Raw genomic sequence first — 13,160 nt, forward strand, 5'->3', positions numbered from 1 at the left:
AAGAGGAAGGGGAGGAGAGGGAGAGGGAAAACGAGTGAGGGAGAGGGGAGAGGTGATGGGAAAAAAGAAGAAGGGGAGGAGAGTGAGAGGGAAAGCGTGTGAGGAAGAGGGGAGAGGTGAAGGGAAAGGAAGAAGGGGAGGAGAGGGAGAGAGAAAACGATTGAGGGAGAGGGGAGAGGTGATGGGAAAGAAAGAGGAAGGGGAGGATAGGGGGAGGGAAAACGAATAAGGGAGATGGGAGAGCCGATGGGAAAGAAGGAAGAAGGGGAGGAGGTTGAGGGAAAGAGGTGAGGAAGAGGGGAGAGGTGAAGGGAGAGGAAGAGGAAGAGAAGGAGAGGGAGAGGGAAACCAAGTGCGGGAGAGGGGAGAGGTGATGGGAAAGGAGGAGGAATGGAAGGAGAGTGAGGGGAAGAGGAGATGAGCAAGGTCAGAGGAGGTGTAAAGGAGGAATGAGGAAGGGGAGAAGGGGGGGAAGGAGGAGAGAGGAATGAGGAAGATAGGAGTTACGTATGAGAGTGAGAGGAAAGTGATAAGAGGAAGATAAGTATGAGAAAGGAGAATAAGCGTGGTGAGAGGTGAAGGTTGTGGAGGAAAGAAGGAATTATACGAAGGAAGGAGTCAGAGGAAAGGGAAGAAGAAAAAGAAAAATAAAGTTAAGGAAATAAGAGAGAAAGGAGAATAAACAAGGTGGGAGAAGAGGGTTGAAGAATATAAAGTGGACATGAAAAAGATGGAAACGAAATTAAAGATGAAATTGAAGAGTAAAAAGAAAGATTGACAAAGAGAAAAGAGAAAATAAAACAAGATAAAGAGGAAAATGGAGAATATAAAGAAAGACTGACGAAGAGAAAAGAGGAAATAAAACAAGATAAAGAGGAAAATGGAGAGTATAAGGAAAGACTGACAAAGAGAAAAGAGGAAATAAAACAAGATAAAGAGGAAAAAGAAGAGGAAAAAGAAAGACTGATACAAGGAAGAAAGAAAATAAAAACAAAGAAAAGAGAAGATAAAGAGCACAAAAGAAGTCTGACGAAAGAGAAGAGAGAAAATAAAACAAGATAAAGAGGAAAACGAAGAGAATAGAGAAAAACTGACAAAGAGAAAAGAGGAAATAAAACAAGATAAAGATCAAATGAAGCATACAAAAGAAGTATGACGAAAGAGAAGAGAGAAAATAAAGCAAGATAAAGATGACGAGGGAGAGAGATGAACTTAACATCCGACAGATGGGCAAACAGTAAGACAAACAGACAAACGTGACGAAAGAAAGACGAGCAGATGCAGAAAGAGAGCGAAAAATGTTTGTCTATGTGTGTGTGTGTGTGTGTGTGTGTGTGTGTGTGTGTGTGTGTGTGTGTGTGTGTGTGTGTGTGTGTGTGTGTGTTCTGCCGCACATGATGAGATGCTTAAGCGTACATAAAAGGAAATAACCGGAGGAAAGGAAGAGGAAAAAAAAAAAGTCGGACAGGAAGATGAGGAGGAAAAAAAGTGTTTCATTCGTTTTACTTATTTTCTTTTATTTCCTTTATAGTTTTTTTTTACAATGATATTTTAAGCTTTGTATTTTCTTCCTATTAGCATTAGCATTACTTTTTCCTCCTCCTCCTCCTCCTCCTCCTCCTCCTCCTCCTCTTCTTCTTCTTCTTCTTCCTCCTCGTGACCCATTCAGCAAGCAAACAACACACTTTCGGCCATAATTACCATTCTCGTGATGCATCCTTCAACACACACACACACACACACACACACACACACACACGTATACACAACAAAAATACGTTTGATACTTGGAGGGTTGTCTCGTCTCAGTAACATATATAACGACCATTACAACGAAGATAATAATAATAATAATAACAATAATAATAACAATAAAAAGCCAACTCCTTCACAATTATCAGGAAGGAGGACAAACACAGCAGCACGTAAACACCTGAGCGGCAACAGACAAACAAACAAACAAACAGCCTGGTGCCGAAGTGTTTGTTTGCCCGAAGCCTCCAGCGAAAAACAAAGTGGAGTGTAAACATTGACCGGAGTGTGTTTATAGTTTTGTTTGAGGAGGAGGAGGAGGAGGAGGAGGAGGAGGAGGAGGAGGAGGAGGAGAAGGAGGAGGAGGAGGAACAAACAGAAAGACAAACAGACAGACACAAACGTAAATACAGACAGACAGACAGACAGACGTATAAACAAAAACAGCGTGACTATAGACAATTAAAAAGTGACGCAAGGGAACTGAAAGGGAGTGAAGAAGGAAGAGGAAGAAGGAGGAGGAGGAAGAGAGGAAACGGTGTGACGAGGAAAGCAGGTGTGACGGAGGAGGGAGGAGGAAAGGTGTGACGGAGGGAGGAGAAAAGGAGGTGAAAGGGAGGAAGGGAGGAGGAGGTACAGAGGAAGGAAAGTGGAAGCATGACGGAGAGAAAGAGGAAAAAAAAGAAAGGAAAAAAAAAGAAGAGAGAAAGGAGAGAAAGGAAGATGGACCCTGAGAAATGAAAGGGAAAACGAGGAGAAAACTGGAGAGAAATAGTAACAGGTAAACGTGAAGGGGGAAAAAGAAGAAGAATGAAGAATGGGGGAAAGGGAAAGTTAGAATAAAAAATGAGGTTGAGAGGGATGAATGAAATGAGATGAGGAGGGGGGAGATTGAGGAAAGAAGGAAGAAAAGAAGAATGAAGAATGGGGGAAAGGGAAAGGGGAAAAAAATGAGGTTGAGAGGGATGAATGAAATGAGATGAGGAGGGGGGAGATTGAGGAAAGAAGGAAGAAAAGAAGAATGAAGAATGGGGGAAAGGGAAAGGGAAAAAAATGAGTTTGAGAGGGATGAATGAAAGGAGATAAGGAGAGAAGGAAAGATGAGGGATGCTGGAGGAAGGGGAAGAAGAAGAGGAAGAGGAGGAGGAGGAGGCAGAAAGGCAGACGGAGAGGAAGGAGTGAAGTAACAGAAGATGATAGGAAGAAGTTAGATAGAAATAAAGCTAAGGAAGCAAAAAAACTAAAATATGAGAAAGGAGAAGAGAAGAAAGAAGAGATGAAAGAAAGAAAGATTGAAAGGTGGGAAAAGAAGGAAGTGAAGAAGGAGTATACGGAAAGAAGAATGGAGGAGAGAAAGGACAGAAAGAGGAATGGAGAAGGAGAAAAGAAGACTGAGGAAGTGAAGAAGGGGGAGGAGGAAGGAAGAACAGAGGTAAGAGAAGGAAGGAAGGATGGAGGAGAGGAGAGAAGACAGGAAAGGTGAAGGGTGAGAAGGCAAGAGAGAAGAATATAGGTTTGGAGGAAAGAATAATGGAGAGATAAAGAAGGAGGAAGAGAGACATAAAAATAAGATAGATGAAGAAGGAGGAGGAGGAAGAGAAGAAGAATGGAGGTGGGAAAGGAAAGAAAGGAGGAAGGGAAGGTGAAGAGTGAAGAAAGGGAATAAAAGAGGTAAGAGAAAGAAAGAAAGAAAGAAAGAAAGAAAGAAAGAAAGAAAGAAAGAAAGAGGAGGAGAGGAAAGGATGGAGAGGTGAGAGAATGAGAGAGAAGGAGGAAGAAGAGAGAAAAGAAAAATGGAGACGAGGGAGGAAGAGAAGATGGAAATGAGGAAGGAAAAAAAGAATAGACTGAGGGAGGAAAGAAAGGAGGTTGGTGAGGGGAAGAAAGAGGAGGAAGGGAAGGAAAGAACAGAGGTAAGGAAGGGAAGAAAGAAGGTTGGAGGAGGAGGAAAAAAGACTAGAGAAGTAAGAAAAGAAATGAGGAAAAGTTGACCTGAGGAAAGAAAGAAGAATAGAAGAGGAGCAAGAGAGAAAAGCCAGAAGGTTGGAGAAGTGGAACAGGAGGAGGAAAGGAGGAAAAACAAAGACGAGAACAGAAAATTAGAATGCTGGATAAGGGAAGAAGGAAGAGAGGAAAAAGAAAACTGAGGAGATGAAGAAGGAGGGGAAGAAAAACAGAGGTGAGGGAGGGAAGAAAGAAGGTTGGAGGAGAGGAAGAAGGCAGGAGAGGAGAGAGAAAAATGAAGGTGAAAAAGGGAAAGAAAAGAGGTTGTTGAGATGAAGAAGGAGGAATAAAAAGATGAACAGAGGATAGGGAGAGAAAGAAAGAAGGATGGAAGAGGAGAGGAAAGAAGGATGGAAGAATAGAGGAGAGAGAAGGAGGAAAAAAGAAGACTGAAGGTGAAGAGGGAAGAAGAATGAAGGAGAGGAAGGGGAGAAAGAGGGCTGGAAGAGGAGAAAAGAAGAAAAGAAAAGAAGCAAAAAAACAAGAGAGACAGAAAAAAGTGAGATAGTGGGGAGAGAGGTGTGTGAGAGAGAGGAGGGAGAGATATGAAAGAGAAGAAGAGAAGAAAAAAGGCTGGAGGAGGAGAGGAAAGAAGGCAGAGAGGAGAGAGAGAAGGAGGAGGGAGGAAGAGTCGTGATGTTAGGCCGGGGAGGTACCGCCTGACCCGACGAGAGTGAAAGTTTGTGCAAAGGTACACGACCAGCCTTCTACCCCCCCCCCTCCCCCCTTATTCCCCCTCCCCCCCCCTCTCTCTCTCTCACACACCTCTCCCTTCTCTCACTCAGTCTCTCTATCTCTCTCTTGCTTCTTACATGTCTCTCACTTCTCATCTCCCTCATTCTCTTCTTCATTCTCATATCTCTTCTCCATCACTAACTCTCTCTCTCTTGCTTCTTGAATATCTCTCACTTCCTCACCTCCCTCATACTCTTCTTTCTTAATATTCATAACTTTCCTTCTTCATTCACTCATTTTCTTTCTTAATTTTCTTCATTTCTCTCACTTTTTCCTCTCTTTGTTTTCTTCTTAATATTCCTTCTCGCATTCTCTTCGCTTGACATTTTCATTTATCTCACTCTTCTTCTCCCTCCCTCGCATTTCTCTCTTTTCTTCTCTAACTCACTAATTATCTTTTTCTTCACATCAACGTTCATTTTTTCCTCTCTTATTTCTTCTTATTCTCCCTTCCTAACTCGCTCACTCTTTCTCTTTTGTTTACTTTTTTTTCTCTTTATCTTTAACTTCACTCTTTTCTTTCTCTCATTTCTATCTCTTCTTTTTCCTCTTACTTCTCAGCCCTCTCTCCCTCTCTCTCTCTCACTCACTCCCTTTCTTCCATATCCTTATGTTATTCCTCCCTGTTCCCTCCATTCTTTCCTCCCTTACTTCTTACGACGTTTCCTCCATCTTATCTCCCTCTCTCTCTTCTCCCTCCCTAAATCTCATCAACTCTTCCCTTCATCCTTCAATCCCTCCTCCTTCATCCCCTTATCTACCTCCTCTCATCCATTCCATATCTTACATCTCCTTTACTCACCCTTAAATCCCTTTCACCTTCCCTTCTCCCTTTTTTATCTTCCCTTTTACTCCCTTTTTAATCCATTCATCTTCTTCTCTCATTCATCTCCGTCTCTTGCATCTCCTTTTCTCCCTTTTAACTCCTTTTCACCTTCCCTTCTCCCTTTTTTATCTTCCCTTTTACTCCCTTTTTAATCCATTCATCTTCTTCTCTCATTCATCTCCATCTCTCACATCTCCTTTACTCCCCCTTAACTCCCTTTCACCTCCCTTTCTCCCTTTTTAGCTTCCCTTTTAGTCTCCCACACGCTCGCTGCTCCACCTCCTTAGTCTCCCCTCACCTCCACTTGATCTCCCCTTCCATCTCCCTCCGTGGCCTCCTGACCCCTCCTTTCCCTCATCTGGCTTATCTCCTCCACTTGTTCCCCTTTCTTCCACCTCCTTGCCCTCCCGCCCTCCCTGACCCATGCGTTCCTCCACCCTTTCTTTCCTCCCTTATCTCTCTCTCTCTCTCCCTTATTCGTAGGCCTCTCTCTCACTTGGTATATATATTGTTGGTTTTGTTCTATTGTATCTTCTTCGCTTTGTTCTGCTTTATCTTCTTATTGTTCTTGTTCTTCTTGTTCTTGTTATTGTTATTGTTTATCATTATCATTTTTTACTTCTTTTCTTTTCTTTTCTTCTTCTTCTTCTTCTTCTTCTTCTACTATTACTTCTTCTTTTTCTTCTTCTCCCTCCTCCTCCTCCTCCTCCTTCTCCTCCTCTTCCTCCTCCTCTATTTTTTTTTTAGCAGAACAACAAAAAAAGTAATACAGATAATGTGAATGTTGTATTGTATTTTTTCTCTAAACATACAATTACCAAACTCTCTCTCTCTCTCTCTCTCTCTCTCTCTCGCAGGATCGTGTTTACTTTCACTGTGGGAGGCTCAGGTATGTCTCCCACACCTGCCCGAGCGAGACAGGTGTGCAGGGGGGGGTGAAGGTGGAAGCTGCGGTAATTGGCAACACTGAAACAGGTAAAACTGAAACACCTGATGAGGAAGCAATAATAAAGTGGCAATAAGGACGTAGTAAAGACACACGAAAGGAAAGAAAAAATGTAAGTAAAAAAAAAAAAAAACATTACTGGGACTGGCAAGAAGACAAAGAGAGATAAACAAAGAGGATCAGGAGTACTTTTCTTTTCTTTTTTCTTTGTCGCACACACACACACACACACACACACACACACACACACACACACACACACACACACACACACACACACACACACACACACACACACACATTTACCCACACAAACAAAGAAAACGTAAACAAAAATATGAGTACTTTCTCCGCTTCCTAAAATGCGAATTCATACCTGGCGAGTTATGAATAAATTAGATTCTTCCGTGATTCTTCCATCCGGTGAATACAAGAGAGAGGTGAAAGAGGAAGAGGAGGAGAAAGATAAGGAAGAGGAGGAGGAGGAGGAGCAGCACTTTTGGCAGCTCTCCTAAAGCATGTGTAGATACTTGTAACTTTCTCCGCCTCTCACCTCGTCCACAGGGCATCCCGAGTCAAAATATTACAACCAGCAGAACATGCCCAGCCCTAAGGCACGCCGAGCTACCTCCAAATGATGCCCCGAGGAGGATGCGGAGTGAAAGTAGCAGAAGTCTGTGTAAGAGTGCGTGGAGTGGAAGACTGAGGAAGTAGCAGAGGGGAGAAGAAAATAGATAGATAGTGAAAGAAAGAACAATAGACAGCATCCGTGTATCTTTACGGCGGGAGATGGGAGATAAGAGATGGACTGCGGCGTGTATGGGAGATGGTGGTACTTAAGAGATGGGACTGTTTAACTGACTGGAAAACACTACCTGGAACTAATGACTGAGGAAACGGTGAGTGAGTACCTTTACCGAGAAACAGGTACGAGGGGAGAAAGCTGAGGTGGAGGAAGACGTGCAGGTGGAGTGAGGAGGGAGTGAGGTGGAGTGGACAGTTGGGGGAAAGTGAAAGTGAAGCTGATGGGAAGTAACGGAGGATAGGAGTAAGGGAGAGAAGGAGGAAGAGGAAGGGGTGGAGGGAGAAGAGGAGGAAGGGTGGGAAGGTAGAGAGGAATGGGAGAAAGGGAAGAGGGAGGTTGCAGGTACTTAAACATTGGACATGAAAGCACAAAAAATAATGGAAGGGGTGAATGGAAAGGAAGAGAAAGAGTCTGAAGGTAAAGAGAAATAAGAGAGAGGGATGCGGGAGGGTGCAGGTAGTAATTAAAGAAAGAAAGAAAGAAAATAAGAAAAATAAATAAATAAAGACGGAAAGAAAGCATTGAAGGAAAGAAAGAATATATGAAAGAAAGAAAGAAAGGCAGAAAGAAAGAAATAATTAATGAAAGAAACAATAAATAAAAGAAAGAATAAAAGAAAGAAAGAAAGAAAAAGTAAACAAATATGAACAATGGAGGATAAAATGGAGGGAGAGAACGAGGAAGAAGGAAGAGGAGAAGGAAGAGGAGGAATAAGAGTTTGAAAATAAAGAGGAATGGAAGAAAGGGATGGAAGAGGCTGCAGGTTGTACTTAAACACTGAATACGAAAGAAAAGAAGTAATGAAGAAAATGGGGGAAGAAAAGAACAAGGAAAGGAAGGAATGCAGGGAGAGAAGAAAGGAAGAAAAGGAAAAGAGGAATGGAACAAGGGAAGTTGAAGGCTGCGGGCACATAATATCGACTTGCAAGACTGAAGATGAAAGGAAAAGAGTAACTGAGGACAGGACGAAGAGAGAGAATGAGAATGGAAGAAGAGGAAGGGAAGGAGGAAAGGTGGAAAGATAAAGGGGAATGAGGGAAAGGAATATATGAGGCTGCAAGGATATAGAATCGACTTAACAATGAAAACAACAGCAAAGAGTAAAGGAGAAGAGGACGAAAAAAAAAAGAGAAGAACCAGAAGGAAGGGGTGGAATGAAAAAAGCAATAAGGGAGAAAAGATATGGATGACTGAGGGGAAAGAGATGTGGGAGGGTGAAGGCACGGAATAGAAACTTAAATAACGAAAACAAAAGCAAGAATAATGGAGGATAAGACGAAAGAAGAGAAGAACCAGAAGGAAGGAGTGGAAGGAAAGAAGCAATAAGGGAGAAAAGATAAGGATGACTGAGGGGAGAGGTGTAGGAGGGTGAAGGCACGGAATAGAAACTTAAATAATGAAAACAAAAGCAAAGAATAACGCAGAATAGGACGGAGGGAGAGAAAAAGGAAGGCGGGAAGGGAGACAAAGAGGAGGAAGTTTGAGAAGATAAAGAAGATTAATAGGAAGGGATGTGGACGGCTGCTGGAACGGTGCATCAGCTCAAGCAAAGAAAACAAAAGAAGCAGAACCAGCGCACACAAGAAGACAAATATAACAACGATGAAGACAGAGATAAATCCTTCAGAGAGGCAAGAGAGGAGGAGGAAGACGAGGCTCTCAGACGCCTTGGGAATAAATTAAAAGACGTGAAGAGTTGATGGTCGCGGCAAATGAAGTTGGTGGAGCAAAAAAATAAATAAATAAACACAAACGAAATAACTCCCGCCAATTACTGCAGAGTGAAAACATTAGAAAACATGCATACCTTTGTTTTTTATACTGAGAAACCCATTAATGTTAACAATGCAACAACCCGAAAGGAAAGATAGACAGATAGATAAAGAGAGAGAGAGAGAGAGAGAGAGAGAGAGAGAGAGAGAGAGAGAGAGAGAGAGAGAGAGAGAGAGAGAGAGAGAGAGAGAGAGAGAGAGAGAGAGAGAGAGAGAGAGAGAGAGAGAGAGAGAGAGAGAGAGAGAGAGAGAGAGAGAGAGAGAGAGAGAGAGACACCAACCCTTTACTCACGGAGGGTCAATCTCAGGTGACCTTTACGAATGACCAGATGACCTTTTCTGAACCTGAGGGAGGGAGGGGGGAGAGAAGAGGGGAAGAAGGGGAAGGGGAGGAGGGAGAGGGGGGAGAGAGACCAGATCACCTCCCACTCCAGAAACAGCCTCCTCCTCCTCCTCCTCCTCCTTTTCCTCCTCCTCTTCCTCCACGTTACCTAACTCGGTGGCATTTGGCTTAAGTGAATCTCATTACCGGTTTACAGTAGTGAGGAAATTGTTCAAAGGCCTTAAAAGGACAATATTAAAGTTAACGGTGGTGGTGGTGGTGGTGGTATTGTGAATGGTAGCACTAGGAAACACACACACACACACACACACACACACACACACACACACACACACACACACACACACACACACACACACACACGACCAGACAATTTCACGCTTTTTCACGCGGCGCAAAAAGTCATTAAAGTATACAAAGAAAAAAGGCAACGCGCAGCAAAAACAATTCCAAGCAAATGGCGAGAGAAAAAGAAGAAATGTGACGATTACGAACATTCTCTCTCTCTCTCTCTCTCTCTCTCTCTCTCTCTCTCTTATATCCTTCCCACATTCCTTCCAGTTTCTTCATCTTGTTCTCTTCCTCTTTCTCTCCTTCCCTTTTACCTTCCTTTCTTTCTTCCTTTTTCCTTATTTCCCTCCTTTCTACATTCTCTTTTGCTTCCTCATTTTATTCTCTTCCTCCTTTCCGTCCACCCATTCTTAGTTTCTTTCTTCTACCCTCTTCTTCTTTCACTCTTTCCTCCTTCCTCATTACAGTTTCTTCTTCCTTTCATTTTTTCCTTCTTTCTTCTTTTCTTTCCTTCCTCTTTGCCTCTTCATCCCTTTTTCTCTTCATGCATCCTTTCCTTCCTTTCTTCATTTTTCCTTCCCTGATGTCCTTCCCCTTCTCCCTATCTTCTTCCTTTCCTTCCTTCTTATCTTTATTACGTTTATCATCTTCCTTCCTTTCATCCTTCCTCTTTTTCCCTATCCGCCTTCACGGCTTCCTTTATTTCCTTCTTTCTTCCTACCTCCGTCCCTTCTTTTATTATTACTTTCCTTCCTTCCTTCCTCTCTTTCTCCCTCTATCCCTTCCTGCCTTCTTTCCTTCCTTCCCTTCTTCCTTCTATCCTTCTTTATTCTTCACATTTCCTTTCCTTACTCCTTAACCTCCTTCCTTTCTTCTGGTTCTCTTCCACCCTCCCCATCTTAAATCCTTCCTTCCTTCCTCCCTCCCTCCTTCCTTCCTCCTTCGTGAGATCAGGTGAGGTACGGAGAGGCGAGGGGGGGAGGGGGAGGGGGGAGAGTGTGATGTGCAAGAGACTAAAGTTTGCTTTCACTGGACTGTGTGTGACGCAACTCTCTCTCTCTCTCTCTCTCTCAATCTCTCAATCTATCTATCTATCTATCGTTCTCTCTAGGTGTATATGTTTTTATGTGTATGTGTGTGTGTACGTGTGTGTTTATGTATGTATGTATGTATGTATGTATGTATGTAAGTATGTAAGTATGTATGTATGTATGTATGTATGTATGTATGTCTCAGGCTACGTAAGCAAGGTGATCAGGATGTCTACGGAAACCCGTCCAGACAATCCTTACAAGCCTTTTCAGCCTTTTCCTAATCACTACCACTACTACCACTACTACTACTACTGTTGCTACCACTGCTAATCTTTTTCTACCATGCCTCTCCCACCCTTGCATAACCAATCACCCACTTCACCAGTTCTCCTTCCCGCCTCGACCTCCACCTTCCACCCCTGTCACCTCCCTTCCACTACTAACATGCTCTCTTGAATTCCTGCGCATCGGGGGGAAGAGAATCACTGAGGAAGGAATGTGAGGAGGGGAACAATGCAGGTTTAAAGAATAGGATATCTTCCGACAACAACTTTTACTTATTATCGAGGCTTAGTGTGTTTTCTTGTGTTGGTTGAGGAAATGAAGTGAGTTATGTGTTAGTGAAGCATTGGGAGGGTAACAATAGAGGTTTTAGGAATGGGTTACCTTACTGCAACAACTATTACTTATTACCAAAGCTTAGTGTTTTTTTTCTTGTGTTGGTTGAGGAAATTAAATGAGTTATGTGTTAGTGATGTATTGCGAGGAATAGAATCACTGAAGAAGGGATGTGTAGAGAGTAACAGAATAGGTTTTAAGAATAGGTTATCTTTCTGCAACAACAATTACATATTATCGAAGTTTAATATTTTCTTCTTTTTGTCTAGGAAGTTAAATGAGTTAGTGAAGAATTGGGGAGAACAGAATCACTGAAGAAGGGATATGTAGAGAGTAACAGAATGGGTTTTAAGAATAGGTTATCTTTCTGCAACAACAATTACTTATTATCAAAGTTTAATGTTTTCTTCTTTTTGTCAAGGGAGTTAAATGAGTTAGTGAAGAATTGGGGAGAAGAGAATCACTAAAAAAAGGATGTGAAGAGGATAACAGTGCAGATTTTTAGAATGAGTTATCTCGCAACAACTATTATTTACTATAGAAGCTTGATGGGTTTTTTTTTTCTTATTTTTGTTGAGGAAATTAAATGAGTTATGTGTTAGTGAAGCATTAGGGGGAATAGAATCACTGAAGAAGGGATGTGTAGAGAGGTAACAGTATAGGTTATAGGAACTGGTTATCTTCTTGCAACAATTCTTACTTAGTATCGAAGCTTCACGTGTTTTCTTTTTTTTTCTTTTTTTTTGGTTAAGGAAATTAAATGAGTTATGTGTTAGTGATGTATTGAGAGGAATATAATCGCTGAAGAAGGGATGTGGAGGGTAAGAGTATAGGTTATAGAAACTGGTTATCTCCCTGCAACAACTCTTACTTATTATCGAAGCTTACTGTGGTTTTTCTTGTGTTGGTTGAGGAAATGAAATGAGTTATGTGTTAGTGAAGCATTGAGAGGAATAGAATCACTGAAGACGGGATGTGTAGAGAGTAACAGTATTGGTTTTAGGAATGGGTTTATCTATTATCGAGGCTTAGTACGTTTTTTCTTCTTTTTGTTCAGGGAAATTGAAAGAGTTATGTGTTTGTAAGGCATTGGGAGAAATTAAGTCACTGAAAAAGGTATGTGTAGAGAGGTGACAATATAGGTCTTAGGGACTGGTTATTCTCCTGCAACAATTATTACTTATTATCGAAGCATAGTTTTTTTTTCTTCTTTTTGTTGAGGAAGTTCAGTGAGCTATGTGCTGGCGATGACTGGAAAGAAGATGAGGAGGAAATTATATAAACGAAGGGAAATGTTTACTTGGCAATGTGCTTTTTCTTCTTGTTGTTGAGGAAGTTAAATGAGTTACGTGTTGCTGATGACTGGAGAGAAGGTGAGGAGGAAATATGATAAACGAAGGGAAATGTTTACTTGGCAATGTGCTTTTTCTTCTTGTTGTTGAGGAAGTTAAATGAGTTACGTGTTGCTGATGACTGGAGAGAAGGTGAGGAGGAAATATGATAAACGAAGGGAAATGTTTACTTGGCAATGTGCTTTTTCTTCTTGTTGTTGAGGAAGTTAAATGAGTTACGTGTTGCTGATGACTGGAGAGAAGGTGAGGAAGAAATATGATAAACGAAAGGAAATTATATACTTGGCGAGACTTAAACTTTTACTCGTGGTCAAGAAAAACCGGAATTATACTTTCTGTTCCATATACTGCAAGCGGGTGATGAATGACGGGAAGGAAAATAATGGAAAGAAAAGAAAGAAGGCAGAGAAGGAGGGAGAGAGGGAGGAAGGAAAGAATGAAGGGAAGGAAAATAAAGGGAAAAAAGAAAGAAGGCAGAGAAGGAGGAAGAGAGGGAGGAAGGAAAGAATGACGGGAAGGAAAATAAAGAAAAGAAAGAGGGAAGGGAAGGAGGGAGAGAGGGAGGAAGGAAAGAATGAAGGGAAGGAAAATAAAGGAAAGAAAAGAAAGAAGGCAGAGAAGGAGGGAGAGAGGAAGGAAGGAAAGAATGAAGGGAAGGAAAATAAAGGAAAGAAAAGAAAGA

At 41.9% G+C, this 13,160-nt stretch overlaps 1 protein-coding gene across 4 annotated transcripts in view; it reads right to left on the reverse strand.

The window, feature by feature from the left end:
* The window catches only part of LOC127010435 (uncharacterized), a 150,060-nt gene that overhangs the window by 90,936 nt on the left and 45,964 nt on the right, over nt 1-13,160 (reverse strand). The window lies entirely within an intron of this gene.

This window comes from Eriocheir sinensis, chromosome 43, assembly GCF_024679095.1.
Source record: "Eriocheir sinensis breed Jianghai 21 chromosome 43, ASM2467909v1, whole genome shotgun sequence".
Lineage (NCBI taxonomy): Eukaryota > Metazoa > Arthropoda > Malacostraca > Decapoda > Varunidae > Eriocheir > Eriocheir sinensis.